We start from the raw sequence: 14,628 nt of genomic DNA, 5'->3' as shown, positions 1-14,628 counted from the left end.
AAATAATATTAGAGCACTTTAATTTAGCAATTTTTAATGATTATGTTAGCATAAGGAACAAAAAAGATTTATGAATCAATTGAAAAGGTAAAAGATAATCAGACGGAGTAATACATTTTTATTTAATATATTGATAGCTTATCTGTCTTACTAGTACTTTAGATAAATGGATTTACAGTGGAAATGACCCAAGCAGGTAGGCAAGTAGTCTTGTTACTGCTCTGGGACTAGCTCTATTCTTAGGAATTGCTGCTACATCACCTAATAATGTGGATGGAACAGTTACTGCAGATTTTTTGTGGCAAGAGAGAAGAATATTTGCCTTCTTTTTAGTCACGTTCTATGTAGTCATTAGTGAAGAAAAAAACTTGCAAATTGGTGTAAAGTGAATGAATGTATCTGGCTTTTTAAATAGTGGCTGTGATCTCAATGCATGGGAATGAATGGGACTGTGGATATTTGGCCAAACAATATATCAAAGCCATATGTATGTACACTATGATGATCACTTCCACTTCTGTATTAAATTTAATTGCCTAAAATAGACATTTGTCATTTATGTTGACTCTTCATTCATTCTGGTTCAGCATCTAAACTCAGTAAAAATCAAGAGAATATTTGATTAATTTCTCATCCAATGCATCTTGGTGTGGAACAAAGATAATCTTTTATTGTAGTTGCCAAAAATGCTAGATTTTTGCTTTTCCAACCTATTTGCTGTAGAACACAGCACCCAACATACAGTCAGGGATACCCACATTTAAATTTAATTTGGAAACTTGAAACTCAAGAAGTAAAGAATAAAAATCTTCTCTTTATGTTTGCAAAGCCAATCAGCTGAATTTGTTTCTTCACTGAAGAAGGTTCTAGATTTAGAGGGATTTAATATTCCTGCCTAGCTTCAAATACTTCCAATGATTTTGTGAGTTAACTGATGTCTTCTTAATTAATTCTTTTTTCTTCTTATCTCAACCAGAACCTTTCTGTGTTGCTTGCAACTGAAAGTCCAGAGTGATACAACAGGACTACTCAGTCATCAGAATGGGTTGCTTTTTTGGAATGTAAAGGATAATAATATTAAATGGAGGGCATGTTAACAGGATTCAAAGAAATAAAATTGTTTATAATTTTTCAAATATTTAAAAACAAAAATTTATATTTAATAAATTGATTTTAAAATAATTAAAAATAATTAATTAAAATACATTGTATACAAACATCACTTACATCAGTTTGTTTCCCAAAGATTAAAAAATACATTACAAAGAAATGGAGAAATTTTTAAATAAATAGGAAAAATAAGAGAAAGTAAAATTAAAATTTAGAAAGATAAGAAAAAAATTTATATTGAAGTTTGTGCAGAAATTGCATACTATGAAGTCTAAAAAAATTTGCTGGAAATATGACATAGTCCCAGCAAGAATGTTTCATTTATTGTGTAACCCAGGACACTACTGAAAATGAAAAGCAACTCTATAATTAAGTAATCCAAGACAACATACGTTAATTTGAACTCTTTCAGGCAATTAAGAACATATAGTTATACTAAATCGTGCATAAGAAATGATTTAATATAAACTACACACACACACACACACACACACACACACACAGAGTACTCTCAAAGAAACTTGAATTTCACCATTCTATTTAAAGTACTTGACTGTTGTATCAATATATGTTTGGTTACGCTATGAAAAAAGCAGTGCTCAAAATCTCAGTGGCTTGAAAGATAAAGGTTTATTTCTTAATCACACAACATGTCCATCGATGGTCAACTGGGACTTGCTGTTTCTCTTTCATTAGGTCTATCTATGTTGTTGTAAATGGTAAGATTTCAATATCACTGAATAATATTCCATTGTATATTTGTACATTTTATCAAATCATCTATTGATGAGCATTTAGGTTGCTTCCATACCTTGGCTATTGTAAATAGCGCCGCAGTGAACATAAGGCGTGCATATATCTTTTCAAATTAGTGTTTTGGTTTTCTTTGGATTAATACCCAAAGCCCAATTGCTAGACCATAAGTAAGGTAGTTCTATTTTTAATTTTTCGAGGAACCTCCAAACTGTTTTCCATATTGGCTGTACAAATTAGTGATCCCATCAACAGTGCCGAAGGGTTGGTTCTCTTTTCTCCACATCCTCACCAACATTTATTGTTTTTTGATTTATTAATGATAACCATTCTGAAAGATGTGAGGTGATATCTCCTTGTGATTTTAATTTGCATTTCTCTGATGATTAGTGATGTTGAGCATCTTTTCATATATCTATTGGCCACTTGAATGTCCACTTTGGAGAAATACCTATTCAGGTCCTTTGCTCATTTTTTGATTGATTTTTTTTTGGTGTTGAGTTGTATGAGTTCCTTATAAATTTTGAATATTAACTCCTTATCAGATGTATTATAGGCAAATATCTTCTTCCATTCAGTATGCTGTCTTTTTGTTTTGTCAATTGTTTGATGTAGTCCCATTTGTTAATTTCTTTTCTCTTGTTTCTCTTGCCTGAAGAGATACATCAGAAAAAAAAATTACTAAGTAATGTCAGAGAGGTTGCTGCCCATCTTTTCTTCTAGGAGTATTATGATTTGGGTTCTTACATTTACGTTTTTAATCCATTTTAAGTTTGTTCTTGTATATAGTGTAAGAAGGTAGTCCAGTTTTATTTTTATTTTTTTGCATATATCTGATCAGATCTCTAAACACTATGTATTGAATGGACTGTCTTTACCCATTGTATATCCTTGCCTCCTCTGTCATAGATTAAATGACCATATAAGTGTGGATCTATTTCTGTGCTCTCTATTCTACTCCATTGATATATGTATCTGTTTTTTATGACTACACCATGCTGTTTTGATTTCTATAGCCTTGTAGTATAGTTTGATATCAGGTAATGTGATACCTCCACTTTGTTCTTTCTCAAGATTACCATGGATATTTGGAGTCATTTGGTTGCATATAAATTTTAGAATTATTTGTATCAGTTCTGTGAAAAATATCGTTGGCATTTTGATCGAAATTGCACTGAATCTATACATGGCTTTGGGTAGTATGGACCTTTTAATGATGTTGATTCTTACTATCCATGAACATGTTATATGCTTCCATTTATTTCTATCTTCTTCAATTTCTTTCGTCAATGATTTATAATTTTCCAAGTATAGGTCTTTTATCGCCTATTTAAATTTATTCATAGGCATTTTGTTTTATTTTTTGATGCAATTGTAAATGAGATTATTTCCTTAAATTCTCTTTTAGTTCATTATTATTATATAGAAATGCAATTGATTTCTAGATATTAACTTTGCATCCTGCTACATTATTGAATTCATTTATCAGATCTAAGAGTTTTTTTGGTGGACTCTTTGGGGTTCTCTATATACGGTATCACGCCATCTGCAAACAATGACAGTTTTACTTCTTCTTTCCAATTTGAATGCATTTTATGCATTTTATTTCTTTTTCTTGTCTAATTGCTGTGGCTAGGACTTCTAATACTGTGTTTAATGAAAGTGGTAAAATTGGACATCCTTATCTTGTTCCTGATCTTAAGGAAAATGTTTTTTAGCTTTTCCCCATTGAGTATGATGTTAGCTGTGGGTTTGTCATATCTGGCATTTATTATGTTGAGGTATGTTCCCTCTATTCCCACTTTGCTGACAGTTTTTACCATAAATGGTTGTGGGATTTTGCCAAGCACTTTTTCCAAATCTATTGATATGATCATATTGTTTTTGTCTTTCAATTTGTTAATGTGGTGTATTACAGTAATTGATGTGCAGATATTGAACAATCCTTGCATCCCAGAAATAAATCCAACTTGTTCATGGTACAAGATATTTTTAATGTATTGCTAAATTCCATTTGCTAATATTTTTTTGAGGATTTTTGCACCTATGTTCATCAGGGATATTGGCCTATAATTTTTTCTTTTTGTAATGTCATTGTCTGATTTTGGAATCAGGGTAATGCTGGCCTCAAAGAAAAAGCTTGGAAGCCTTCCTCTTGAATTTTTGGAATAGTTTAAGAATAATATGTATTAATTCTTTGAACATTTAGTAAAATCCACATGTGATGCCATTCAGTCTAGGACTATGTTTTTGATTACTGATTCAATTTCATTAGTAGTAATTGATTAGTTCTGTTTTTTCTTGACTCAGGCTTGGAAGATTGTATGTTTCTAGGAATGTATCCATTTCTTTCAGATTGTCCAATTTGTTGACATACAATTGCTCAAAGTATTTTCTTATCTTTTATATTTCTCTGGAGTCGGCTGTCACATCTCTTCTCTCATTTATGCTTTTATTTATTTGAGTCTTCTCTCTTTTGTTTTGATGAGCCTGGTTAAAGTTTCATCAATTTGGTTTATGTTTTCAAATAGCCAGCATTTAGTTTTATTGACATTTTGTATTGTTTTTTTTTAGACTCTATTTTGTTGATTTCCACTCTGATTTTTATTATTTCTTTTCTTCTACTCACTTTGGGTTTTGTTTGCTGTTCTTTCTCTGGTTTCTTTAGGTGTGAAGTTATATTTTTATTTGAGATTTTCTTGTTTATTGAGGTTGTCCTGTATTACTATAAAATTTCCTTTTAGGACTGTTTTTGCTGTGTTCCATAGATTTTGAGTCATTGTGTCTTCATTTTCATTTGTCTCTGGTTAGCTTTTGATTTCTTCCTTGATCTCATTGCTAACCCATTTATTGTTTAGTGTCATGTTATTTAGCCTCCATCTGTTTGTATATTTTTAAAGTATTTTTCTTGTAATTGATTTCTAGTTTCATACCATTGTGGTTGGAGTAGATGCTTGATATGATATCAATCTTCTTAAATTTACTGATACTTTTTTTGTGGCGTAACACGTGATCTGTCTTGGAAAATGTTCCAAGTGCATTGGGAAGAATGTATATTCTGTTGCTTTGGGGTGAAATGCTCTAAAAATATCAATTAAATCCATCTGTTCTAGTGTGAAATTTAAGGCCGCTGTTTCCTTGTTGATTTTCTGTCTGGAAGATTTGTCCATTGGTGTCAGTGGGCTGCTAAAGTCCTCTATTATGAATGTATTACTGTCAATCTCTCTCTTTATTTCAGTCAATATTTGTTTTATATATTTAGGCGGTCCTATATTGGGTGCATAAATGTTTACTAGGGTTATGTCTTTATCATTATGTAATGTCCTTCTTTCTCTCTTATTATAGCCTTTATTTTAAAGTTTATTTTATCTAATGTAAGTATTGCTACCTTTGCTGTTTTTATTTTCTAGTTGCATGAAATATTTTTTTCTTCCCCTTTACTTTTAGTCTGTGTGTGTCTTTTGATCTGACACGGATCTCTTGTAGACCACATATATTTGGGTTTTGCTTTCTTATGCATTCAGCTAACCTATGTCTTTTGATTGGAACATTTAATCTATTTACATTTAAGGTGATTATTGATAGGTACATAGTTATTGTCATTTTATTATTCATATTTATATTTTTTCCCTCTTGTTCTTCTCCTTAAAGAAATTTCTTTACCATTTTTTGTAATACTGGCTCTGCGGTGAGAAACTCCTTTAGCTTTTTCCTGCCAGGGAAGCTTTTTATCTCACCTTCAATTTTAATCGATAGCCTTGCTGGGTAGCATAGTCTTGGTTGTAGGTCCTTCCTTTTCGTCACTTTGAATATTTTGTACTATCCCTTTTGGCTTGTAGAGTTCTGTTGGGAAATCAGCCGACAGTCTTATGGGAGTTTAGATAAGAAGAACTAGCTGCCTTTCCCTAGTTGCTTTAGGATTCTTTCTTTGACTTTAACCTTTGGCATTTTAATTATGCTGTGTCTAGGTGTGGGTCTGTTTGGGTACATCTTGTTTGAGACTCTGTTCTTCCTGGGCTTGAATGTCCATTTCCTTCACCAGATTAGTGAAGTTTTCTGTCATTATTTCTTCAAATAAGAATGTAATTGCTTGCTCTCTCTCTTCTCCCTCTGGTGCTCCTATGATGCAAATGCTGGATGCTTGATGTAGTTCCAGAGACCTCTTAGACAATCTTCATTTTGAAATTCTTTTTTCTTTTTGCTGTCTTAATTGGATCTTTTCAGCAACTTTGTCTTTCAAATCATTGTTTCAGTCCTCTGATTCATTCAATCTACTGTTGATTCCTTCTAGTGTATTCTTCATTTATGTTAATGTAGTCTTAATTTCTGAATGGCTCTTCTTATGGTTTCTATGTCCTTTTCTATGCTTAGTATCTTTTTGTTGTTCTCACTGAGTTTATCTATTCTTTCCTTAAGTTTATTGAGCATCCTTATAATCATTTTTTTAACTGTGTAGCTGGTAGGTTGCTTGCCTCCATTTCAGTTAGTTCTTTTTCTGGAGTTTTGTCCTGTTCTTTCATTTGAGACAAGTTTCTTTGTTTTCTCATTTTGACTGTCTCTCTATGTTTGTTTCTATGTATAAGGTAGATCTGCTATGTCTTCTCATCTTAGTAGGAAGGACTTGTATAGTAGGTGTCTTTTTGGCCCAGTGCCACAGTCTCCCTGATCATTTGTGCTGGATGCTCCAGGAGTGACCCTTGTGTTCCTGTGTGTGCCTTCCTGTTGTAGTTGAGCCTTGATTGTTGTTAGCACATTAGTTAGTGGGATTGACTCTCCAGCTGACTGGCTATGGGAATTGGCCCCGCTTACAGAGTTTAAGCTGCTATGTGGGGGCTGACCCATGGAGTGGAGTTCACCCCAATAGGTTGGTGTGCATTATTGAGACCACTTGTTTGGTTTTCCGCTTTTGAGGTAATCGAGACGTCTTTTGAGGTCTAGGGCCAGCCTGTGTGTATATTGGTTCTGGAGCTTCTTGGGAGGCCTTCTGTACAGGCCAAGGTCAGCCACTGCCTGTGACTAGACTGGGGCTACCTGGTTGAAGTTATCTGTGTTTCATCACTGCTTTAGTTGATCCTGGAGGTATTTGGGAGAGATCATACAGTGAGCTGATAGTGACTGGCATCATAACCTGGCTCAAGGCGGCTTAACAAAGGACCAGGCACTCTCAAGTATGAGACCTTCCTGCTGCTCATAAGGCTCAGCAGCTGATCGAGCCTTGAGAGTACCAGAGTTAGATGAGGCAAGGTCTCAGAAAGTCACCAGTGTTGGGTTAATGGTGTATCCCAGATTGGCGCAGATTTGTTGCCGGTGCTGAGCTTGTGGCCACTTGCAAAATTCTCACCTCACACCAAGGGCAGTTGCTGCCCACCTTAGGCCTGCAGTCTCCCAATATTTGTTCAAAAAATGCTGCAGCTCAGGCTGGGGCTGATTACCCACCACCAAAAGTTTCTCTCGAGGTGTGCGAGTGGAGATCTGTTGATTGCTCTGGAAGGAACTTTCTGCTGAGAGTGTGGAGAAGAACTGGTTGCCCAGTAACCACCCAAAATTAACACCAGGTAATTTATGAGTTGAGTGGGGCAGGGTCTCAGGGAGTCACCAGGGCAGGACAAGAAAATTTCACTAGGTCAATGCAGATTCCGATTTGTTCATGTTGGAGAGGGCTCAGTACAGGCTATGCAGAAGGAAGGCTCAACGAAAGGAAAATGGCAGCTGTTCTTCCAGCTCTCACCCTGAAGTCACACAACTAAGACTTTCTCTGTATATCTCTGGCACTTCCTGAGCTGCTGTTCTTCCACCAGAGCCCAGGGTGAGTGCCTGTGAGCGAGTGAGTCTGTGTCCTTAAGGGGACATCTGGTTTTCCAGCTGCCTTTTATCTCACCTGGATGGCATGAATCCTTACTGATTTTCACAGACAGATTTTGTGGGGACTCCTCTTCCCCACTCTGGAATAGTGGGCTGGGGACCTCTGGTGTGGGGCTGGAGCCCTTCTCTCCACATCTGAGATATCCCTCCCAATGCTCAACCACCATATGTGGGTGTGGGACCAGCTAGTTCCACATCTCCACTCCTTCTACTATTCTTGCTGTGGTCTCCTCTTTATATCCGCAGTTTTAAAAGTTCTGTTCTACTAGTCTTCAAATCATTCTCAGTATTGACTGTTTCATAATTTAGTTGCAATTTTAACGCAGTCATGGGAGGAATTATGCACAGTGTTTAGGTACCCTGCCATCTTGACTGAAACCCGACTATGTCTTTTTTTTAAAGTGATGAGGCTCAGCCCAAAGATACCAGAAAGCAACAAAATCAGAGTATATTGTTGCCTACACCCTGTATTTTCTATTTTAAGTCCCTACTTCTGCCATCTAATGTTGAAAATGGCAGCAGTCAATCTAGGCTTTCCCTATTACTTGAAACTCTGTCAATAGCTTCCTCTACCAATAGGGGGAAGAATTACATCATATCCTTAGATCAGAGATTAAGTTGCTGGGTGACATTTGGAGTGACAGCTTTCTGTAACTGCAGGACCCATAAAAATGACCTAAATAAACAAACAGGTAGGAGATACTAGTTACAGGAATAAACTCCTTAATCAACTCATCATCAGAGCTTAAGCCTTGGATTCCTTTTCTTGACTGAATTCTGTAAATGTATCACTAATGGGAAGATACTGTTGTTTGAAGGGTGACCTGACAGATGTGATATATGCTAGCTTACACCTATCACAGGCTATCCTAGTAACATCAGATATTTTTAATAACTGAATGTTCAACCTCAGGATTCCTATGGAAACGTGTGAATGAAAATAGATGTATGGAGCAAGAGTCTTTACTTACTTCACCTTTGCGCTGACTTGCCTATGTACTTCCATTAATAAAACAAACAAAAAACACCTCTTTTACAAATTATGCTGTTACAGTGAGCATCATTATACCCATGCCTTTTCATATATTTTATGATTGTCTTGGACCTAATATTTAGCATTTGAATATCTAGGTCAGAAAGTGTGACACTTGTAAAGCTCTTGATATATATTTCTGAATTGATTTTCAAAAATGACCAGTCGAAACTCTCAGTATAATTATTGAAAAAGTCTATTTCTACACATCACCAACATTGGATTTTTCTTCAATATTTGTAAATTTAGTAGATGAAAATTATATGTTATTTTAATATTGATTTATTTGAAACAGTGGATTTTAGATCTTACCCATGAACTCTTAGATGATACATATTTCATATGTTTGTGTGCTTATTTAATATGGTTCCTTATGACTTTTCTGTAGGTATTCATTGCCCATTTTTAATTGGTATGTTCATTTTTATACTGTTTGATTTATAAAAACCACTATATGTAAATATGTATAAACAAATATATATTATATCCATTCATATTATGTATGCTATAGATACTTCACCAGTCTGTCTTTTCTCATTATATTTTGTTTATGATAATTTTGACATCTATAAGTGTATTTATTCCCAACCTCCTGAAGTTACATACAAACAGCTTATCCTTTTAAATTTATGCTTATAAAGACCAACTCCACCTTGACTTAAGAGAAAAATTCCCTCTTTTATTTTTTTAATTAACTTTATAATTCACAAGGTATTGTAGTGCATGCTATAAGATAGAAGACTATTTTACTCTGAATAAGAAATGTTCCACTTTGAATTTTCTGCCTTAACATTTCTGATACTGAGACCTTAGTGATGTCAGCTGAGAGTATCTTGGAGTATGTGTTTGTGTGTGCATGGGAGTATTTTCTTGTAAGAACAAAACCATTATCTTAAACTGAAGATGTAATTCTCAACAATAATAGCTTCATTACAATTCTACAATGTTATTATTAGTTGCCAGATAAAATAAAATATCCTTAACCGATTTTCAGCTGTATCACTGCAGCTTTGTTTTCTGCCTCAGTCTGGAGCAGTTGGGTTTGGGTCCTCTTTAAGAATCTCTTCCTAATTTAAAAGATTGTATGTTGTGTCTTTTAATTTTTCTCTGAAATTTCTTTTGTCTGTTAATCTTAGTTAAAACAAAAAAAGAGAAAAAGAAAAAAGAAGATTATCTGGAAAGAAGCAAGCCCTATAGAGGAAAGAAAGTGCTTTACATAAGGTATTTACTCATGAGGTAGGTAAAGAAAGTATTGCAGAAATTCAGAAATAGTCAATTTTCTTTGCATAAGTACTAGGTAAAATGTAGGGTTTACCATACAGTAATGTACAGAAATTTATATTGCTCTGATTATTAAAATCCTATTCAACCTATTACTATTGAAGAAATATATTATCCTTATAAATGGTTACAGCTTGAAATTTTCCTTTAGTTATATTTGGGATCAGAGAATGTTAAGAAAAGAATTGGGATGATCCAGGACAACTCAGTAATTTAATAAAATAAAAACCTACAGGCAAAAGAGACAGCATTATATCTACTAGAATGGCTAAATTTAAAAGTCTACCCAAAGCAATCTACAGATTCAATGCAATCCTTCAAAATTTCAATGGAATTTTTCAAAAAGAAATTTTAAAAATTCCCAAATTTGTATGAAACTACAAAAAACTCCAAATGGCCAAGGCAATATTGAGAAAGAATAACAAAGCTGGAGGTATCATGCTCCTTGATTTCAAACTATATTACAAAGCTATTGTAACTGAAACAATATGATATTGGCATAAAAACAGACACATAGATCAATGGAACATAATAAAGAGCACATAAATAAACCCACACAATTAATTTGCAACAAAGAAGCCAAGATTATACTGGGGACACTAAAGTCTTTTCAATAAATCGTTTTGAGAAAACTGACAGATACGCACCAAATAATGAAACTGGACCATTCTCTTATACCATACACAAAAAATAATTAAAAATATATTAAAGATTTGAATGTAAGACCCCAAACCATAAAATCCCTAGAAGAAAAACATAGGCAGTAAGTTCCTTGACATTGGTCTCGGTGATGACTTTTTTAATTGACAACGAAAGCAAAAATAAACAAATGGAACTATGAAACTAAAAAAGCTCCTGGGCAGCAGAAGAAACCATCAACAAAATGAAAAGGCAACCTATTGAATGGGAGAAAATATTTGCAAATCATATGTCTGATAAGGTATGCACATGTAAAATACATAATGACCTTACACAACTAAATAGAAAAAAAATCCAAATAAAAAGTGAACAGAGGATCTGAATAGACATTTTTCCAAAGAAGGCATACAAATGGCCAACAGGAACATGAAAAGATGCTCAACATCACTAATCACTAGGGATATACAAATTGAAACCACAAGGAGATGTCATCTCATACCTGTTAGAAAGGCTATTATCAGAAAGATGAGAAAAAAAGTGTTAGCAAGCATGTAGAGAAAAGGGAGCCCTTGTACACTGTGGGATTGTGAATTGGTTAAGTGACTATGGAAAACATTATGGGGATTCCTCAAAAAATTAAGAATAAAACCAAAATATGATCCAGCAATTTCACTTCTGGATATTTACCTGAAAAAAATGAAAAGTCTAATTTGAAAAGATATATGCACCCCCATGTTTATTGCAGCAGTATTTATAATAGCCAAGATATAGAAACAACCTATGTGTTCACTGATGGATGAATGGATAAAGAAAATGATTTATAAATATATATATATTTATATATGTAAATATATATATAGGAATTGTATATTATATTTATATTATATATAATGGAATAATATTTGGCCACAAAAAAGAATAAGGGCATGCATTGTTTGAAGGGAATTTGAAAAAAATAATAAAACTGATGAAAAGTCAGTCTGATTTTTATTATCTGCATGCACTGACAATCCTAAACCATATCACTGAGAAAATATTTATCTCTGAAAAAAATCTTTTGTTAGTCTAAATTTCTAAAGAATTATTGTTGCTGTTATTGATTTTTTAAATAACATACATGCAAGCTTTAAATTATGGTTTAGGTCTTCAACTAATTATACACTAGGTTAATGCAGTAACTTCTTAAGGCAGGTGTCCTCATTTCAGTCTCCTCTTTTTCCAATCTGTCCTTCATACTGCTACCAACAGCTTTGAAAATCTCCTCTAGTTGAAGGTACCAATTATTTCCCTTCTGAAAAGTACAAGGACAATTCTTTAGCTAGGAAAATGACCCTTCAGGTTGTAGATCAAACTCTTCCTTTCTAGACTCTCACTGGTCAATTCTCATATTTTCTGTTTTAATATACCTCATGTGTGGTCCAGGGACCCCCTGCATTGGAATCACAGAGAGGCGTGAAGGGTGGAGATGGATATACATAAACCCTGCTCAAAGTCTGCAGAATTAGTGTATCTGCGGATGGAGTTCTGAGCTCCTCATATGGTTCCTAAGCATAATAAAATTTACTCATTTCTGCTCTATCTTCGCCAGCTACTTCCTGTGGTCCTGAACATGTGGAGTGCCTCCACACCAGATATCTCTGCTTTGTAGTTTCCTTTCCTCCCTGGAATACTCTTCCCATTTTTCTTTATAAAGTAAATCTTTCCTATATTTTAAAGGCCAACCTAAATGTCATCTCCTTTATGGAAACTTCTCTGTACCTCCAATGTCTTTCTTTATGCTCCCATAGCACTTTTCACACACTTAGATTACAGCTCACATGACATGGTGGTATAGTTATTTTGGTAGTTATTAGTGTGATTTTTCAAATATTTCTGTTTTCCCCTCTTCCTGATAGAATTTTGAATTCCATGTAGGGGTTCATGTGACCAATTCTGACTAATAAATTGTGAATAGAAGTCTCATGTACCACTTCCAGGACAGAAAATTTAAGAGAGTTCTATTTCCCTCTACTGTGGAGACTTGGTAATATTCCAGAAAGTGATTATGGACTTTCACCTCAAGGGTCAATTAACTAGAATAGCTTTGTGGGCTCTTATGTCTACCATACACAGATATATGTTACTAGAGTTATTGTCACTAATGTCTATCAGTGGTTTAAGGATCGTGACTTAGTCAGTTCAGGTTGTTATAACAAATACTATACACTAGCTGGCTTAAACAAAAATATTTTTGATGTGGAAATTTAAAAACTGAATTTATTGGAGGACGCCACATGATGGCAGACAGAGTAATCACACCAAAATTGTGATAAAACCGTAGAGCAAACAGCAAGCAGAATCACCTGGGATCTGGATGAACAGAAGCCCTCCAATTAAGGAGAGAAATAAGAAATCACCTTGGAATGGTAGAAGGAGGCAGAGACATAAGACTGCCTGGTCCCACATGGGCTGAGAGACAGAGGGTACTGCAGCTGCAGCCGGCAGGTGCAGACGTTCCTCTTAAAGGGGTTGCAACTAGCCTTTCACTGTTATAAACTTGCTCGCTCTGAGTTCCAGTGCTGGGGCGGCAGCTAGGGGAGTGCCAGTGACACACAGGTTTGGGAGACACTGAGCTATCGGGCTTCAAAATGAGGGCAAGAGGGTTGGCTTTCTCCTGGGCAGAAGTACTGGTGATATCCATTGTTCCTTTGTTGAGCCCTCCCTACTGCCAGCGTGTGGATGCAAGCACCACCATAGCTGAGACGTCATCGAACTGGGTAACAGAGGACACTTCGCCCAGAGGATTCCCTGAAACTTCAAACCTCCCAATTTGTGACCCTACCCAAGCCACATCCAGTGGTGTTCTCAACATGCCCTGTGCCTTTTGCCGAGCAGCTCCAAGCCTCTTACTGGTGGCAACTGGCCTCAGTTTCTGGTGTGGCCCCTTGAGGCAACTATAAGAACAGCACAGGAGGCAGCCATTTGTGGATTCCTTGATGACTCTTACCAGGTGACCCCAGAGGGGCACAGGTTGGGGCTAAACTTAGCCTACAGTTAGACTCCTCTAAAGATTGTGCCACTGGGCCCTATGGGAAACCTACTACACAAAGCCATGCTACTAAGACCAGGAGACTTAAAAGATTTACCTAATATATAGAAACAGACACAGAAAAGCAGCCAAAATAGGGAGACAAAGAAGCATGTCCCACATGAAAGAATAGAACAGAGCTCCAGATAAAGATCTAAACAAATTGGAGTCAAGCAATCTAGCTGATGCAAAGTTCAATACAATGGTTGTAAGAATGCTCAATGAACTTAGGGGAAGAGTGGATGAACTCAGTGAGAACTTTAACAAAGAGATTAAAAAAACATAAAAATGGAAATGGAAATTATAAAAGGGAACCGGTCAGAAATTAAGAATACAATACCTGGGTTGAAGACTATATTAGAGGGAATCAACAGAGTGGATGCAGAGGAGGAGTGAATCACTGATATAGAGGATGGGGAAGTAGAGGACACCAAAGTAGAATAGCAATGAGAAAAAAGAATCCCCCTTCTCAAAAAGTGAAGATAATTTAAGGAGCTATGGGACAACATCAAGTATGACATCATTCTCCTCATAGGGGTGCCAGAAAGAGAAGAGAGAGAGCAAGAAACTAAAAACATATTTGAAGAAATAATGATGGAAAACTTCCCTAATCTGGTGAAAGAAATAGACATACAACCCTAGGAGGCTCAGAGAGTACTAAGCAAGATGAATCCAAAGAGGCCAACACCAAGACATATCATAATTAAAATGCCAAAGGTTAAAGACAAAGAGAGAATCTTAAAAGCAGCAAGAAAAAAGCAGTTAGTTACCTACAAGGGCACTCCCATAAGACTGGCAGCTGATTCTTCAACAGAAATTTTGCAAGATAGAAGATCTTGTCACAAAATATTCAAAGTGATAAAAACCTGGGATCTACAACCAA

The sequence above is a fragment of the Pteropus alecto genome, unplaced genomic scaffold (genome assembly GCF_000325575.1).
Source record: "Pteropus alecto unplaced genomic scaffold, ASM32557v1 scaffold164, whole genome shotgun sequence".
Taxonomy (NCBI): Eukaryota; Metazoa; Chordata; class Mammalia; order Chiroptera; family Pteropodidae; genus Pteropus; species Pteropus alecto.
This window is presented reverse-complemented; position numbering follows the sequence as displayed.